A 6,998-nucleotide genomic window follows, 5' to 3' on the forward strand; every position below is an offset into this window, starting at 1 on the left:
GAAGTTTAAAACTTATCTGGTGACCAAAAGGAAACCCCTGACGTTTTTTTAGCCCAGGGAAAACATATTCAGAGAAGGCACACGTGGACTTCTGTACCACTTAAGAAAGGGCCCTACAAACTCTAAGAAGTGGTCTACATCGAGGGAGAAGAGACTGATTTGGCTCAAGAAAATATACTATTGCAAGCACTCTTTCAAAGCAAACCGGGCGGTGGCTCATGCCTGTAATCCCAGCACTTTGGGAGGTGAAGGCAAACGGATTGTCTGAGACCAGGACTTAGAGACCAAACTGGGTGACTTGACAAGACCTTGTCTATACAATGAAAAAAAAAATTAGCTGGGCATGGTGACGCATACCTGTAGTTCCAGTTACTTGGAAGGCTTAGGTGGAAGGATCACCTGAGCTCAGTAGGTCAAGTTTGCGGTGGCCATGAGCATGCCACTGCACTCAAGTCTGGGTGACAGTGAGACTCCGACTCAGGAAAAAAAAAAAAAAGCTTTAGCAAAAACTATTTATGTACAGACTGCTCATCAAACATTTTTTTGCCTTTTCATTAAAACAAACCACACCCTCTGTTGGCACTTGATTATGTTGTTCTAAGTACTTGAAAACAACTCATAGCATTTTCTTAATTACTTTAAGAAAAATACTTTTTATTAACACAAGTTGCCTTTGCTCAGAGAGTTTAGTAATTGAGTTTTTATGCTATATGTGTTTAATTCCATTAGCGTGACTCAGAGTTAGAAGGTCCAGTGTCCTGCCTCTGGGCAGGGACGATATAATTATACTCAAAAGCGGCCTGGTAATGTTTAACAACCTGCTCTCTGAAAAAAGAAAAAAGGTATGTGCACACATATGTAAATAAGTTAATTTTAATTTTTACTGATTTAAAAGATGTGTAGCACACAATTTATGAGTACAATCCACTCTTTATTGTAAATTTCATACAGTTAATTGATTCTCATAGAATGCTTTCACTGATTTTTGATAAAAGCCAATTTGTGTCTGTAATTCAACTATTTGACAAAATAAGGCTATAAATAAATGCTTGATTACAGTCCAGCTCAGCAAAGAAGTTACTCATGTCATTGACGAGTGTAGCTCTAACATGAATATTACTTAGCATTTTTGTTTATGAGAATGAGTAAGACAAAAGTGAAACAGTAAAGATATATGCTATAGCTTCATTCATCTGTCAACGATAATGAGCAACCTCTTTGCTGAATTCTATAATAGTTTGCAAATGGCACGCACTCAGGCTCTCTCCTCCTTTACAGCTCTCTTCTCTCACTCTGCACCCGCAGCCACTATGACCACCACCATCCGCCAGGTCACCTCCTCCAGCTTCATCAAGGGATCCTCCGGCCTGGGGGGCGGCTTGTCCCGCGCTTCCTGCCGGCTGTCCAGTAACCTGGGTGCCGGTTCCTGCAGGCTGGGATCGGTCGGCGGCCTGGGCAGTGCCCTCGGAGGCAGTAGCTACTCCAGCTGCCACAGCTTTGGCTATGGCGGCGGCTTCGGGTGGAGGTGAGAAGGCCACCATGCAGAACCTCAACGACCGCCTGGCCTCCTACCTGGACAAGGTGCGTGCCATGGAGGAGGCCAACACTGAGCTGGAAGTGAAAATCAGAGACTGGTACCAGAAGCAGGCCCCGAGGCCCGCTCGCGACTATAGCCACTACTACCACACCATCGAGGACCTGAAGAGCAAGGTCCTCACAGACACTGTGGACAATGCCAACATTCTGCTGCAGATTGACAATGCCCGTCTGGCCGCGGATAACTTCTGTACCAAGTTTGAAACGGAGCAGGCCCTGCGTGTGAGTGTGGAGGCCGACATCAACGGCCTGCGCCGGGTGCTGGATGAGCTGACCCTGGCCAGAGCCGACCTGGAGATGCAGATTGAGAACTTCAAAGAGGAGCTGGCCTACCTCTGGAAAAACTACGAGGAGGAGATGACCGCCCTGCGGGGCCAGGTGGGCGGCGAGATCAACGTGGAGATGGATGCGGTGCCTGGTGTGGCCTTGAGCCGCATCCTGAATGAGATGCGCGACCAGTACGAGAAGATGGCAGAGAAGAACCGCAAGGATGCTGAGGACTGGTTCTTCAGCAAGACGGAGGAGCTGAACCGCGAGGTGGCCACTAACAGCGAGCTGGTGCAGAGCGGCAAGAGGGAGATTGCCGAGCTTCGGCGCACGGTGCAGACCTTGGAGATTGAGCTGCAGTCCCAGCTCAGCATGAAAGCATCCCTGGAGGGCAGCCTGGCGGAGACAGAGAACCACTACTGCGTGCAGCTGGCCCAGATCCAGGGGCTGATCGGCAGCGTGGAGGAGCAGCTGGCCCAGCTGCGCTGCCAGTTGGAGCAGCAGAACCAGGAGTACAGGATCCTTCTGGACGTGAAAACGCGGCCGGAGCAGGCGATCACCACTTACCGCCGTCTGCTAGAGGGCGAGGATGCCCACCTGACTCAGTACAAGCCAAAAGAACCCGTGACCACCCACCAGGTGCGTGCGCACCATTGTGGAGGAGGTCCAAGACGGCAAGGTCATCTCCTCCCGCGAGCAGGTGCACCAGACCACCCACTGAGGACGCGGCTCTCCCTGGCTAGCCCCTCAGGAGACAGGGAGGTGGCTGCCCCACCTGCCCTGCAGCCCCCGGCCTCTGCAGCCTCAGCCCCCAGCTTCAGGCCCTTCCCCGCACTCCCCTGCCTGACCCCAATAAAGCTTGTTGACTCAGAAAAAAAAAAAATAGTTTGCAAATATTGGAAGGATATTTCTTCAGACATTCTCACTATTCATAATGTAATGGCTATAGACATGAAACACCTTTAAGTTTACTCTGAATTATTGACATTTTCTCAATAACTTTATCAAGTTAGATGATCAACAAAAACAATAAATCAGATCTTGATTTTTAGCACTTGCCTATTTCCCTGGCACAAATACTCCACTGTGGACAATTTCAAGCTACCAGAATACAGAGTTGGGAAGAGATGTTCACTAGCACACCACTATATAATATTTCTATCATAGGGACACAATTAACAATTTGCAAAATTTCTGAAATTTTGAGAATCACTTTTCTGGAGTAAGCATGAACCAACTCCAGCACATTACTAACTAAACCTCATTTACTTAGAACTGGCTCTTACAGAAACGACTTTGTTAAAACGACGACAAAAATGAATAGACCTCAAGGATCTTTCTGTAAAGTTAGTGATGAAGAAATCTGTTACCTAAATCTCTTAGCAAAATGACCATGTTCTAAAAAATTACCTCTAGAGTCATCTAAAACACGCTCACTCTCAAAATTGTAGGACCAACAAATGATTAGAATCTCAGCAGTAATATGGCCCTTGTGGCATTTTCTTTCTTGTGTCCAAACCAACATAAAACATGGAAAATGGAATCATGAACATAAGGGCAGATAGGTACCTTAGATATTAGCTAGTCTAAGCTCTTCTCATTTTATGGATGAGTTAGCTGAAGTCCAGGGAGGTTAACTTACTTATCACAGAGAAGCACTGTTATCACCAAAACCCAAGTTTTTATTTGTAAAATAGTCTGAGTGCTAGTTTTCCCCTCAAGTACTAAGGTGAGATAACTGTGGAAAATGTATTCAACTTTCTCTCACTTTGGGGATAAATGGGTTCCTTCAGCACCACTATTTTGGGGAAAGTATTGTTAAACTGTGAAAAAGAAACTTTCAGTTATGCTTACATGTTGATATCACTAGGATTTTGTTTTGTTTTGTTTCTGTTTTATCACACTATTTATCATAGTTCTTTTAAAGCACAGATTTGTCCATTCCAAGAGTTATTATTTACAAAACTAATAACAAGTGAGCTGGACAAGTCTTGTGTAAACCAGCCAACCCTCAATCAAATTTCAGAGTTAAGAACATATTTTACACCTTGATCTAAATCTCAGTTTCTTGTGAACTACTGGAGGCAGAAAATTCCTTTAGAAAATGGGCTGATGGCCAATCTCAGGGGACTGCTGAAAATTTCATTTTTGAGAGTTTCTTTCTTCTCTGGACATGATAAGTCTTCAACACCAAGATTTATTTTTATTTATTTATTTATTTATTTTCTCCTTTCTGTCTGTCTTTTCATTTAATAGCTCACACCTATAATCCCAGCACTTTGGAAGGCCAAGGTGACAGGATTGCCTGAGCCCACAGGTTCAAGACCAGCCTGGGCAACTTGGTGAGACCTCCTCTCTACCATAAATCAAAAAATTAGCCGGGCATGGTGGCACATGCCCATAGTTCCAGTTTCTTGGAAGGCTGAGGCAGGAGGATTGCCTGAGCACAGCAGGTCAAGGCTGCAGTGGCCGTGAGCATGCCACTATACTCCAGCCTGAGCGACAGAGTGAAACACCAACTAAAAAAAAAAAAAAAATTTAGACCTATAATCTCTTATCTGAGAACCCTAGGGTCAGATATATGTGGACTCAAAATTTTTCAGATTTCACAAAGGTTATACAAAACATACAGAATATATTCTGAATCACCTCTCACGGTTTTGGGGCAGTGTTCCATAATCAAGCACATTTATATTCTGCAGCAAAGCATAAATATTCACATGAAGTAGGATAAACAAGACTATACATAGCCTAACCAGGTGCAGTGGCTCATATCTGTAATCTCAGCACTTTGGGAAATGGAAGTGAGAGGATTGCCTGAGCCCAGGGGTTGGAGACCAGCCTGAGCAACATGGGGAGACTTCATCTCTATAATCAATCAAAAAATCAGCTGAGTGTGGTGGCATATGCCTGTGGTTCCAGCTACTTGGAAAGCTGAGGCGGAAAAATCACCTGAGTCCAGCAGGTCGAGGATGTGGTAGCCATGAATGTGCCACTGCACTTCAGCCTGGGCAACAGAGTGAGATTCCAACTTAAAAAAAAAAAAAAGACTATACATAACCTCATGTCAGTTCATTTCAGGGCAATTTTAGCCACTAAGAGTTATTTTAAAAACGAGATTTTCAGGACTTTTCAAATTTAACAATTCTGGTAAGGGAGTATAGACCTATAATGACATTATCAGTATGCTCTTCTCTTGATGCATTTAAAAAAAGTGTGCGTGTATAATGTGTTTTTGATCCATGTTCAACTTTATTTTTATTGTTATTTATTGGAAGCTACTCATTCTTGTTGCATTAACCTAAGAGAGGCATTAGTTGTGTTCTGCTCTGATCTGAATTCTTAGCTTTTGCAATGGGCAAGATAGATTTCTAAGGGATGATGGAGGGACAAATTGCTTTTGCAAACATTCTCTGATGTTCTCTTTAGGCCATGAATGGAATTGGTAACTACTTGTCTGTTTTCCACCAGCCTTCTTATCTACTTGTACAATGCAATGCAGCTGTGCAATTTTAATTTTTGAGGCTACTAAAGGTTCCTGTACCTGCAAAATTATCTTAAACTACAAGAAACAATAATAGGAGCTGTATATAAAAAAAAGAACAGAGAAGAATGCCAAGTTTAACTTTGTCCTAGAAGAAGAAGAAATCTTGACTAGCCTGGTTAATGTTGTACTGGACCCCAAGGAAAAACACTACCTTTTCTCCTTAGGTCCTTCATAGCCTGACAGAGACAAGCCCTCTAAAAATCAAGACTTGAAAAGTTGTCTAGGATATTCTCCAATGTCAAAGGACAAAAAGACTGTAGCTGGAAAACTAGGTAGGATGGAACAGAATCTGCCTGCTGTAGAAGAAGATATATTAATATAAATAACATACACAGAACTTGAATTGTAGAAGCCTGGGAATAGAGGAAATCCCCAAAGGGAATTACCCAAAGGGAAGAAACTCAGATACATTCGGTTTTTGACTGTAATTTGTTGCCTAGTGCAATGATAAAAGTTACTCACTAATACAGCTATTTTAGAAAGTTAAATTTCACATGTAGTGCTACTAAAATACCAAAGCCCATACATAATGTCTGACCCAAGCTGCCACCGCATATAGCAAACTCTTACATGGGAGCTTAAAAAAGATTGTTTGACTGGTCCACTGTCCTGCAGTGTCAGGAGACTGCTTTGTCTGACATATTGAATTTCCAATGTCTCTCACACTTCCTCCTTTTTAGATGCACAAAAGGTTTTTGTAAAGTTTCTCTTGGTTTTACTGCTGGCAGCTACAGAAACCATGCCACATGCCTGGTGTACAGTTATAGGGTGTAATTTTATTTGACGAGTGTCTTCAGAGCGTCTAGATTTTTAAATATAACTATGAGAATTTTCTTAAAAGCTGTAAATGAAAATCTGTAACAATTCAAAATCTTTTATTTTTATTTTTTTATTTTTTTTTGAGTCAGAGTCTCACTCTGTCGCCCAAGCTAGAGTGCAGTGGCACAGATCACTGACAACACAGCCTCAACATGCTGGGCTCAGGCAATCTTTCCGCCTCAGGCTCTGGAGTAGGCGGGACTACAGGTGTGCACTACCACACCTGGTTAATTTTTTACTTTATTGTAGAGACCGGCCCTCGAACCCCTGGGCTCAGGCAATCCTCTCGCCTCTGCCTCCCAAAGTGCTGGGATTACAGGCGTGAGCCACCGTGCCTGTCCAATTCAAACTCTTGACTGGCCCAGTTATGTCTGAGATTGGCTGGTGGTGGTTGCACGGTCTCCTCTGTCTTATATATTCCTTCGGTTCCTTTCTCTTCCTACAGGAATTCTTTAGTGTGTTGGACAACCTTCCCAGGTCCTGACTTAGTAACCCAAAACTAAGCGAGGACACCTATGATTGCACAAGCCAATGAAACACGACGGGGGCATTTTCTGGGCGCCTGGAACCACCCTGAAGCGCTCCGACTTTCGATTCAAGAGACATGGGTTTGACTCCTCGTTTGGCTAATTGCCTTCTTCTATATGAAATAAATGCCCATCTCTTTGTCTTCCTTCGGAGGTTATTTTTTGGTTTTGTGTTTTTTGCAGTGGAGTCTCACTCTGTCGCCCAGGCTGGAGTGCAGTGGCCGCTCCCGGCCACCGCAGCC

General features: G+C 43.7%; 1 pseudogene across 1 annotated transcript; it reads left to right on the top strand.

Moving 5' to 3' along the window:
• Nucleotides 1-1,305: 1,305 nt before the first annotated feature.
• LOC103273747 lies at nt 1,306-2,584 on the top strand (annotated as a pseudogene). The gene has a single exon (XR_505208.2). The product of XR_505208.2 is annotated as a keratin, type I cytoskeletal 17 pseudogene (transcript).
• The last annotated feature ends 4,414 nt before the right edge of the window (nt 2,585-6,998 follow it).

Source organism: Carlito syrichta, unplaced genomic scaffold (genome assembly GCF_000164805.1).
Source record: "Carlito syrichta isolate Samal-C Ts95f unplaced genomic scaffold, Tarsius_syrichta-2.0.1 Scaffold314155, whole genome shotgun sequence".
Lineage (NCBI taxonomy): Eukaryota > Metazoa > Chordata > Mammalia > Primates > Tarsiidae > Carlito > Carlito syrichta.